The sequence below is a fragment of the Nicotiana tabacum genome, chromosome 6 (genome assembly GCF_000715075.1).
Source record: "Nicotiana tabacum cultivar K326 chromosome 6, ASM71507v2, whole genome shotgun sequence".
Taxonomy (NCBI): Eukaryota; Viridiplantae; Streptophyta; class Magnoliopsida; order Solanales; family Solanaceae; genus Nicotiana; species Nicotiana tabacum.
Genome location: NC_134085.1, coordinates 52769572 through 52782697, shown reverse-complemented (window position 1 = coordinate 52782697; position 13126 = coordinate 52769572).

Genomic DNA, 13126 nt, shown 5'->3' with positions numbered 1-13126 from the left:
CTACATGCGAAATGCGACATATTTTTGTATTTTTAATAATTTAACAAATAAACATGCACAGACAAACATACAAATAGTTACACAAAATATCACAAAATATCACAAAAATTGCACACCAAGAAAAATTATTTTATTTTTGAATTTTTTGGGAGTAATTCTCATATAGGGCAAAAATCACGTGCTTACAACGGCCATCGCAAAAGCGGCAGAAATCTTCGCAAAAAATGAACAACCCACACTCGCAAATGCAAACTCTTCCCCAGCATCCCAGTTTCGCAAATGCGAGGGTACTTCATAAATGCGATAGTCGCATTTGCGACAAAAATATCGCAAATGCGATGGAACCAATACCAACACTCAAAAATTATATAAAATCATTCATGAACCAATCCGAAACTCACCGGAGCCCCCGAGTCCAAACCAAACACCAACATCAGTCCAAAAACATAACATGAACTCGCTTGCATGAGCACAACATCAAAATAACCTCTAGCATCACAAATCGGACGGCAAAATGTATGGAAATCCCCATGAACTTCGAAAACCTCTAGAATCGCAACCACCTATCTGAACCATATCAAATCAACTCCACATGATGCCAAATTTTGCAGGCAAGTTCCATATGACGAAACGATCCTATTCCAAGTTCCGAAACAAAAATCCGAACTCGATAGCATTAAACTCAAACCATGGTCAAACCTAGGAAAATTCTAAACCTTTAAATTTCCAACTTCTACCAAATGATGCCGAAACCCTCTAGAAATATCTATATGCAAATTCAGGCATACGCCCAAATCCAGAAAATCATTTGGACCTACCAGAACCATCAAAACTTTGATCCGAGGTCAAATACTCAAAAGTCAAATCTTGGTCAATTCTTTTAACTTCGAGCTTCTCAAATGAGAATCACTCCTTAAAATAATTTCCGAACCACTCAAAAACCCAAGCCGATGATATACACAAGTCATAATACACTAGATGAAGCTACTCATGACCTCAAACTGCCTAACCAGATGCAATTGCTCAAAATGATCAGTCGGGTCACTATATCCTCCCCTACTTAAACATCCGTTCGTCTTCGAACGTGACACAAGTCGTTCCAAAGCTATTAAATCACAACATAAGCTCACATTCATACACCCGGGGATTTCCAATCACCCAAACCTTTGTAAGTCTGACAACACAATATAACTGAAGTTCCTTAATTCAACCTTCGCTCATAAGCCTTAGAACCCAAATTTTCCAACATCTGGAATTCCTTATAAGGCCCGAATCTCGCATCTACACACTATATAAGTCTGAACAAGCTGTATTAAGTCATAACCATAGCCTAAGATGTAATCACATGATATACCCCATCACTCAGATACTCACAGTAGTAACTACTGACCACCATGGCTGCCTAAAAACAAATTCGTTACCAGTAGTAAACCTCATATCAGTTAAAACCTCATTCAAAACCTTCATACACTGCCGATGATGAAAAAACACGCAGAATCTCTTAACTACTCATCTGATCAATAATCTAAGAAGCCAACTCGTCCGACCGCCATTGCCCAAATCCTTAGCAGAAATATAGTATCATTCTTCCAAATATTCCTTATCCTAATGCAATAGTGCAAATCTCAGGTCTAGAAACCTTATCCCAGCCAATACAAGCAACTCAACCCATAAGTCTCACCAAAACCATATGGAGCCCTAAATAACGCGGTTTTGTACACCAAACGAGTAATAAGTCAGACATGATAAATAATGGTAAGAAAGTTAAATAAGAAGGCTACTAAGCAGGTTAAGCAGGCAGGGTAATTTTAACATTTTCCTATGAACTATTTTCAACAAGGCGAAAGCAAAATATATGAAATAAGCATACAAAGTTACATTTCATCACAGTACCGTTGCGGCGCGCACCTGATCCTATCATATCAATCCACATAGGGTACCTATCGAACCATAATACTTGGGCTCACTGATCACATGTACATCAACATCAAGCACGACAAAGTGCACAAAATATAACTATGGGAAGATGATTAGGCACAAACAATGCTGAGAAAGACAAGTACAACTATGGTGCCGTAAGCAAGTCAACATTGCGAGGGCTATCTCGCCCATAACGCCATAAAGCCTAAACAGAGTTACAATATGAGTGCAAAGAATAATGTAACCCTCATAACTTGTCATAGCATAGGAGAGGAACACATAATATATACCAAGGCGTGCATTAACATCCATTCTGCCCGATGATATACTTGTGGTAACAGCTTCGTAGGAGCAAGCAAATCTGATCTGATACAGAATACACATTCTCATTAGGCTCGCAAATAATCCCCAAACTAAATTTTAATCATTCCCAAAACAGGTAATTAACCTTCCAAAATTCATAGCAACCCTTCCATAACACCTACCATTAATCATCCAATTCCCAATATTTCTTCACAATTCGCAATCATGGAATAGTCTGCCAACGAGAACATCTAGCCTCTATACCTTAAAAATACCAGAATCTTCATATCTGATCTCAACATCGCTACTCAATTGGTTGATACGTCACTCACACTCCATCATTTTACAGAAAATATCGACAAGTCAAAACACAATGCACCTGCCAATGTGCACTCTCACCTCCAATAATATCAAATGTGCCCACATCCTCTTAAACATATGGAATCGTTCGTGACATCAAGAACTCATATCCTTCCCTTTAAAACTTAATCGCAATCTTGAACTCGCAACTTTCAACCCCACCAATGCACTGCCACTAACATGCTAACTTGCGAAAATACGAAAATCTTATAATCAACTATGAACCACAAGCAAATTGAACATCTCATCAACCTCGAACCTTGCATTTAACTCAATCTAGGAGAACATCACCATATGCAATATAGTTTCTATACCTGTAGCAAATATCAACTCCGGTCATGTCCATAACCATGGTAAATTCTTCGAACTCATTAACACATGATCGATTTATCAGAACTGATCGCGTCTAACTCAACCAAATCACCCAAACTGCCAACTCAGAAGCAAATCAATCAGATATGCATCGCTCCGAAGGGACCTTCTGGGATTCCGAAGCCATTTCTTGCATCCCTCCAATATTGCCATGTAGAATCATCTTGACATGGTAATACTGCAGATCTGATTACCATTCAATATCCATCTCAAGCCTTACCCATACACAAATTCAAAAGTCCTTAAATGCTATATATGATTTGGAACTCGTCAGAACCTTCTCGATAACCACTCACCTTACTTTGATCTTCAATACACAATTATTACGCATCGAGCAACCCGTGTTTCACCAGCCCATGACTATTCAAAGAAATAACCAAGCAACCCCTCAGCTCGGAAACTGATACAACGATGATTGTACAATTTGATGGTCATTAGCAGACTCCCCCAATTAGCCCGATGCCATAGAACACATTATCGGTAATCCAAAGTATCAAATCATGCCCCGATCCCGCATGGCTATTTAGCTGAATACTTCAAAAACTCAGTCATAGAACACTCCGAAGACCAGGCCAAGCGCTTACCCATCATTGCAATCATCAAACAACTTCCCAAATGCTCTAAATTGATAATATATGCATTCCACCGAATGGAAGCCTCATACCAAACACACAATCCAAACTCATCACGCCGGAGATAACCCACTGGTTGTACTCAAATCAACAACTTACCATGAACCCACCATAATCATAAGAACTAGGCCACTAGCCCGCCTCTCTAAGTCCGTGCTTACCAACCAGATATAAGAGCCCGCCTCGTACCATAAAAGAACGACCGAAAGATTTAACATTGTATCTGCTCCCAAGACTAGACAGCATGTCGCGATGATAATCAAGCATCCATAGCCCTTTGTAACACATCTGCAGTATCAGAGATCGTCGACGCATAGTAAATACTAAGTATGAAACATCACATATGGATGAATAGGAAGAATCAAAATCATAGGTTTCAAGGTGAAACAAAGCCACACGATAAGGAAAGATGAAAGGGAAATTTTCCTATATGCCCTATAGCTTCTCGAAGATAGGTATAGACGTTATCATACTGATTCGCAAGACTCTACTATACACTGGCTCATGACTCATAGAACCTACGAACCTAGTGCTCTGATACCAACTTGTCACGACCCAAAATACACAAGTCATGATGCCACCTATCCCGACCCGTTAGGCCATCCGATTAACAATTAACACAATTCTAATAAAATAAATATGATCAACTATTGTTATATCTAGATTCCAAACAATAACCCAAGGACTGGTAGTACAAGACATGAGCCACTAAGATTGAATTATTGCAAAAACGGATATGAAATAAATAAACTTCTGTTTGAAAATTACATAAATAGAATTACACTCTAGAACTACCTAGGGACAAGTGCTAGCCACATCCAAAAGGCACGAAAATCTTCAGAGTCAGCCCTGTCATCCATCATAGCTCCGCTCCAAAATCTACACGCAAGGTGCAGAAGTGTAGCATGAGTACAACCAACCCCATATACTCAATAAGTATCTTTACTAACCTAGGTGAAGTAGTGATGAGGCTTTTTAGTTAAAAGACACTCACTGATATAACCTGTATAGTAAACTAGCAATAGAACAATACTACAATATAAAAGAAAAGAGTACCTGATGCGGATATGCGAAGCAATAAATGAGTACTAGAAGAGATCACAATTTAACATTTCCTAATATATTGACCAATCCTTTCCTTAGAGCGATAACCAATAAACCACAATAATAACTCCATAACATTCATAGTGTGAGAAATGTAATCAAGATATCAAGTCAATGTCACAACAAACCCCTTCGTGCATTTATTTCATCCTCACCAAATATACGTATAACCGTACCAACCGGGTGAAAGAAATGGCAATAACAGTAATGATAAAGTGAAAAATACACAGGTAGCAATAACGAACAAGGTAGTACATATGGTCAACGGTAATAGACTAGGTATAAAGCATAGAAATAATGACAACAATTAGGAAAGAAGAATATAGATTTCACTAACTAGATACTAGGTGTAGATATAACAAACAAGAGGGAAAGCATGATCTTTATGAGCTAACAACTAGAAGGCATGAATAACTAACATGATAGAAAGCCTATATGAAAGTGTAACAAATGAGGAATGACATGAATGTAGATATAACAACAAAAGGAAAACATGATATTTGCAAGTTAAACAAATAGAAGACATGGGAAACATAACAACAATTAAGATAGAGAACAAAAATAGAACAACAACGACAAGTCGCATAGAAAACATAGGTACAACAGTAACAACTCAATGTATAGGCATGAACGTATACACAGGGAAAATATATCACAACATAACGCATGTCCCTCGTCCTCGCCTGCACGGAAGCGCCCTTCATGCCATGAGCCCATGATAATATAAAAGCACGATAATATAAATGAAATATCATGACATCACCCTTCGTGCTTTTACACTCATCCTCACATGTTAATGTAAATGAGAACACAATAATATAAATGAAACATCATGGCATCATCTTTCGTGCCTTTACTCTCATCCTCACATGATAATGTAAATGAAATGGCACGGCACCACCCTTCATGCTTTACACTCTTCCTCACATGATAATATATATGCAATGGCATGGCATCACCCTTCGTGCTTTACGCTCTTCCTCACCAAGCATACGTATACCAATGAAAAGAAAGGTAGGAAGCATGAATAATATCAAGGAGAGTGTTTAAGCGAATATTCCAAGTGAACATCAATCATAGCTTTCAAGCCAATAACAATTCAATAAACCTCAAGTACTTTATTATTCAAGTATTTTGACAAGTCTCAAAATTGATCTTTAACTCAAATATAGAATCCAATATCTCAAGAATAACAGTCGTAGCGATGTATTAATGATTAAACATAGAGATGACCGTAATGGTTTCACAAAAATTCGTCAAATTTTAATCAAGTTATAATGAGCTAAATCTTGGTTCCTAGCATTTAATTTCATATTCTTGGTAATCTAGAAGTCAAGTGTGACATGAAATGAGAAGCTCACAAAATTCTATAAGGCACATTTAATCGTATAATTTACCCCCGGGCATGATTAACCCTGGCACATGCATATACGCTCGTTACCTTATATATGCATCACCCCCGCATGTAGAAAACAATGGTAATTAGTAGAAAAAATTTCCTCAACAAAGTTAGGCAAGATACTTACCTCAATTCGGCCAACTCAATACTCAATTGGCTTTTTCTTTACAAATTCACCCCCGCTCGGCTCAATCCAGCCAAAGATGACTTAAATACATCACGCAATACAAGAGAAAACAATTTCAATTAATACAATTATGATCATTATAGAATTTCAAAAAATTCAACCTCGATCCTGCCCAATCAAAACTCGGGTCCAAGGGTAGGTCTTGACTACCCATAGCCCCACGAGTCCATATAGGTGTTTTGTTTCCAAATCCGAGTCCAATTCGACTCTCAAATCCCAAATTTCATTTTTCAAAACTTCTACCAAATCTCCAAATTTTCCTAGACCGCTACGAACTGGACAGGTATAGGCTTCTCAGTAAGCAGCAGAATGGGGCCATCAAGGATCTTTAGGCCGAACTGGACAGGGATCAGAAGGAAGCTTCGACCCTAAAGTGGGAATATGCCAACATGGTCGAAAAGGTAAATGTCTTTGAAGTTAAACATGAGGAGCTAGTCATTGTGGCTAATAATACAACCTCGTAGGTCCAACAGAAGATCGACCTGATTGACCAACTCCAAGATGAGATGAACAAGGTCCAAACCATGGCCAACGGGTGAAAAAGAAAAATGAACCTACTGGCTTTGGAGAAGGAAACCGTTAAGGTGGAGCTGGCATCTATTTAGAACCAACTCCGAGTGGCAAAGGACAAAGCTGACAAGTAGTCTTAGCTGAACAATGATCTTCGAGCACAACTGAGCTCGACTGTCGCAGAGCAGGATGTCTTCGGTAGGGAATATGCGGCAGCAAGATCCAAGTTGGACATAACCTCCGCTGATGCCAATGAAATGGTATCCCAATACAAGGTCGATGTGGAGGAAGCCTAGATCCTCCCAAAGATGAAGGCTGAATATATGAGGTGTTGTCCTAAAGGGAGACCCACGAAGAGATCCACACTCGAGGCTTTGACTTATCGGCCGAAATCGAGGAAGAAAAGAGGCTTGAGTTCGAGGCTAAGGATCTCTATGAGCCCAAGTATGCCGATGGTTCTGAAGGATCCGAGGGCTCCGATGATTCCGGGGGTGAAGATTTTAACATCTTTTTAGTTTTTGTTTTTCCTTATGTACATTTTTTTCTTTTGTTATGCCGAGCCTTTGTAAATATATATATATATATATATATATATATATATATATGAATATGATTCTTCCCTTTCTGGCAATATCATGTTCTTTACTTTTCCAACATCTTTTTATGATTTCTATTCATGTGATGTTTTGATACCTTAGCATAGGACCAAATGTAGTTATAGGTCGTCCTTTTTTGGGGGCTCGAACGGTGCCCGACCTCGATACAACTTTGATTGTTCGAAGTTTTGAGGCCTGACTCTAATAAAGTGATTCTTAAGGTATTTTAGACGATACTTTTGTTAAGGGTAACTCTTTTACAGGTTTCGAATTTTTATAAAGGCCTGAGTTTTTTTATTATGAGCTTCTGACATCTCTGAACTGCTTTTAGGGTGGCCATAGCCTTTTATATTTAGGCACCGCCTAATAGGTTTGGTGCCTTCGGGATTTGATAACCCGAGTTGTCTGAACTTTTTTCGGACGATAGTCCCCGAGTAGGGGTAGTCCTTAGGCTCGATAATCCCAAAATAGGGATAGCCCTTGGGCTCTTAGGAACTGGAATTTAAGAGGCAAGAAAATATACAATAGAAAGGGCTAACTTTCTTACATTTCTATGTGTAAAGTATATGATTAAAAGCCTGTAAAAGCTTGTATCATGGCTAAAGTGGACTAAGTGGGAACGGTTCACACGACCATTTGGCCCTTACAATGAATCCTAGCCACTGAGCCTTAGTTTCTAACATACAAGGTTTTCTTTTTTCCTTGCTAAAAACCTTAACCCGAGGGTAATGGCCCCCAATATTCAAGGTCGAGCTTGAGAGGGATCAGTTACTATTGATGCAAAATGAACGCCCATTGACTATGGTTTGAGACCGGCCTTCGAATCTAAGTTAGCAAGTTTTACTTTTGCCTCGTTAAAAACTTTGCCGAATAACCCATTTTGGGAGAAAATCGGTTCAAGGGAAAAAGAGTGCAAGGCGTGCTTTCAAACCTAACATCCACATTCATTCTTGTCCATTTCTTGCAAGATTTAGTCCGATTCATGATAGTATTAAAGAGTAATTGAGATTGTACCTTAGCATTAGTATCATTTTAAGTGTGTCACATTCCAGTTGTTCGGTAGTTGCACACCCTTTCCTGCTTTGAATTTGCATGAGCCTTTGCCGGTAATACCGATGACTCGATATGGTCCTTCCTAATTCAGTCCCAGCTTCCCCTCATTTTGGTTCCGGGTATGTAATGTTACTTTCCTCAACACCAAGCCCCTGATCTTGAAGTATCAGAGGTTGGATCTTCGGTTGTAGTATCTTTCTATCCGCTATTTCTGGGTGGCCAACCGTACTAGGGCGGCCTCAAGCCTTTCATCTAATAATTCCAGGCTCATTATCTTGGCCTCGTCATTCGACTCTTTGGTCACATATTGGAACCCGAGGCTCGGTTCTCCCACTTCAACTGGTATTATGGCTTCGGCACCGTAGACCAATGAAAACAAGGTGACCCCAGTACTAGACTTCGAGGTCGTCTGGTATGCCCACAGGACTTCAGGTAGGACTTCCTTCCATTTCCCTTTGGCATTAGTCAACCACTTATTCAGGTTTTGAAGTATGGTCTTGTTTGTAGATTCTGCTTGTCCGTTTCCACTAGGGTGGTAAGGTGTTGACAATATTTTCTTAATCTTATGATCTTCGAAGAACTTATTTACCTTGTTGTCGACGAATTGTCACCCATTATTGCAAACGATTTCGGATGGTATGCCGAATCGACATATTATGTGATCCCAGATGAATTCAATGACTTCTTTTTTTGGACTTTGTCGAATGCTTGAGCTTCGACACATTTGGAGAAATAAGCGGTCATGAATAATGTGAATTGAGCCTTACCAGGTGCTCATGGCAAGGGACCAACAATGTTCTTTCCCCATTTCATAAATGGGCACAAGGATAAGACCGAGTGGAGTATCTCTCCCGGTTGATGGATCATCGGTGCGCCTCTTTGGCAGTCGTTGCATTTTCGTACAAAGTCCTTCGCATCTTTCTCCATTTTGGTCCAGTAATAGCCGGCCTTAATTAATTTCTTAACCAAATATTCTACCCCCAAATGGTTCCCACAAGTGCTTTCGTGAACTTCTCTCAAGGCATATTTGGTATCTTCCGGCCCCAAGCATATGGCTAGCGGGCCGTCAAATATTCTTCTGAACATAGTCCCTTCAACCATCTAAATATGGCAGCCTTTATACGCATGGCCCTTGATTCTTTGGGATCCAAAGTCAAATTTCTGGTCTTCAAGTAGTCTATGTATTTGTTCCTCCAATCCCAAGTTAAACTTGTCGATTTTACTTCGGCGTGACCTTCTTTTATCACTGACTTCATGAGTTGCACTACCGTTCCTGAACTAAATTCATTGACATCGACCGATGAACCCAAGTTAGGCAAAGCATCCGCCTCACTATTCTAATCTCGAGGCACGTGGTGTAGGGCCCATTCCATGCATTGATGTAGTGTTACATGTAACTTGTCTAAGTATCTTCGCATTTATTCCTCTTTCACTTTGAATGTCCCATTTACTTGATTCACCACGAAGAGGGAGTCACACTTAGCTTTGATCACCTCGGCCCCAAGACTTTTAGCTAGTTCAAGACATGCAATTATGACCTCATACTCGGCCTCATTGTTAGTCAATTTCACAGAACTAATAGACTGCCTAGCTATATTTCCCTTAGGTAGTTTCAACATGATGCCGAGCCTGGACCCTTTTGCATTAGAGGCATCATCCGTAAAAAGGGTCCAAATTCCTGAGGTAGTCCCCGAGGTTAACAGTAATTCCTTCTGGACTTTGGATATTAAGGCCGACGTAAAGTCAGCTATGAAGTCTACCAAAATCTGAGATTTAATGGCACTTCAGGGTCGATATTTGATATCGTACGCACTAATTTCGATGGCCCATTTGACCAACCGGCTCGAGATCTCAGGTTTGTGCATGATTTTCCTAAGTGGGAAGGGGTTACGACATATATGGGGTGGCATTGAAAGCATGGTTTTAACTTTCTAGAGGCACTTAGCAAAGTGAGTGCCAATTTTTCTAGGTGAGGATACCTTGCTTCGGCCTTTCCTAGAGTTCTATTGACATAGTAAATAGAAAATTGTATACCTTCCTCTTCCCGAACTAATACTCCACTTACCGCCACCTCAGAGACCGCTAAGTAAAGGTACAACTGTTCATCCACCTTCAGAGTGTGCAGCAAGGGCGAACTTGATAGGTACCGTTTGAGTTCTTCCAAAGCTTGTTAGCATTCCGGGGTCCAGGAAAACTTATTATTCTTCTTTAGTAGCGAGAAGAAACGATGGCTTTTGTCTGAGGATCTCGATATGAACTGGACCAGGGCGGTTATGCACCCGGTCAGCCTCTGAACGACCTTAACATTGTCCACCATAGTGATGTCTTCTATGGCTTTGATTTTGTCGGGATTGATCTCGATTCCCCGACCGGATGGAACTTCGGGTCCGAACTTAGCTTGATAGTGGTTACCTCCGGAGGTATCCCTATCATGTCAAGAGCGGACCAAGCGAAATAAGCTACATTATTTTAAGAAAATTAATGAGTTTTTTCCTGAGCTCGAGGGTTAACCCCATGCCATGTATACTTTTCGATCTGGCAGGTGTTCAATCAATGTAACTTGCTCCAATTCTTCGATCATTGATTTGGTAATGTCAGTATCATCAGGAGCTATGAATGATCTCGAAATTCCATAATCGTCCTCCTCGTCGACTCCTCGTTCTTCCGGTCCGGCCGGGATTGATGTCGGTGGTTGCTATTTAACTTCGATTTTTCTGGTCGGCTCCGTGTCCCTTAATGTTGAAATGGCAGGCACCAGGAGTACTTCGTCGACCACGAACATCTTCTTTATGGCCGGTTGTTCTCCATATACTGTTGTTGATACCCAATTTTTTCCTCATATAATTTTTCCAAATTGTGCAAAGGCATTTACAAACATGCACAAGTGTTTTTACAATTTTTCTATAATTTTAAGAGCTGTAAATCAATTTATTTCTGCATTTCTTATCATATAAATTTCCAATAATTATCCCTCATATTAATTTATAATGATTTAATTATCTAAATTCATCATTTATGCCATATAGTGTTTACATATTTTAATTGTATTTTTTATAACTACATTTGTATTTTTAAGGATTGAATTGCACATTTTGCAATAATAGCCTATATATATGCATAATTATATTATCTATGCAGAAAATGACCTTTTATATTTATCTAATGTTAAGTAATTATTTTAAATCATTTTCATATACAAATCACATTTTTATCATTTATAAATTATTTTATAAAATTATTTTTGTTAAGTTAAATGGGTATTTAAAATAGCCCCTTTCTTAATTAAATTTTCTAACCTAACCCAACCCAAATACCCACTAACCTAACCCAGCCCAAATACCCACTAACCCGACCCAGCCCAAAATTTAATCCTGACCGTTGATCTCAGAAGATCAACGGTCCAGGATCAATTTTCCTTTCTTAACTTAACCAAACGACCCTAACCCTATCTCATTTTCCAAATACGCCGCCCTTGAAACCCCTCTCTCCTCTCGTCTCTCTCACTTTCCTTCTAACCCTAGCTTGTCGTCACTAAAACACTTTCGATTCATAGGTTCTTTCTTCAATATCAGGCCTTATCTGGCCTCATATCTCTACTGGTTGTTCGATTTTCATGATACTTGATGGAATCTCAAAGAGATTCGAACAAGATTTGGTTCAACTCTCCCATTTTTTCTCGATTAATCCATCTGTGTTCACTCATACATTTGTAAGTACTAATATCTTCATGTTTATGGCTTCAAATCTTTAGTTCAAACCAGATTTTTTTCACTTTTGTTTATTTTTTTACAAAACCTAACTATTTCTGGCTAAATCAGGTCAGATCCCTTTAAGATCTGAAGCGATTTGAGTTTGTTTGTGACTTTTCCTTTAAGATCCTTCTGTTTTACTTGCTATTGTCAACCGATTTCATTTTTTCCCTAAAACTAGGGTTTTGGTTTTAAGAGATTTCGACAAAACATTTTAAAACGTCCAAGTGTTTAACTCCGGTTTTCTTCCTTTACTTTTTGACTGATTTTCATCTCTATGTCTATATGCCCTAGGGTTTTCAATTATTCCGTTGTTTGCTATAATGTTTGCCCGTTTACTTTGGCTGTTAATTAAAGTGATAACTTGATTTACTCGCCTAATTTGGGTTCGAAATTGTGATGATATTTCCTTGACAAATTTTTACCTATTCTTTCCTTATGTGTGATTCATAATTGGTACTACTTTCCTTAATTCTTTTGCTAGCCTGATTTGTGTACTTTGATTACTAGGACCGACTTTTAATTGATCTTTGGACTTACTACTTACCTTATTTAGACCTTAATCTTGACTGCTAATTTATTCTGTGTGATACTTTCATGATTCTTCCTATTAATTGATTTCTGTTAGCCCTAATTGACTGATTAACTGATCTCTTTGCCTTATTTATGTGTCATTAATTCAAATACCTTATTAGGTTTTACTCTACTGTATACTATAAAAACCTTGCATTACTCTGATTTTAACACAAACTCAGACTCAGACATACACGCTGAGACACACAAGTTCACACCTATACTTACTCATTTACACTCACACAACTTGATTTCTTTCCATCACTCTGATTTGCTACATTGTCTAGTCGGCTGGAAGCCAAGGATAGACTCTTGGATCCAAATTGCCATTACATTCTTGTTTACTTTCTTCCTAACTGGTATGTGTT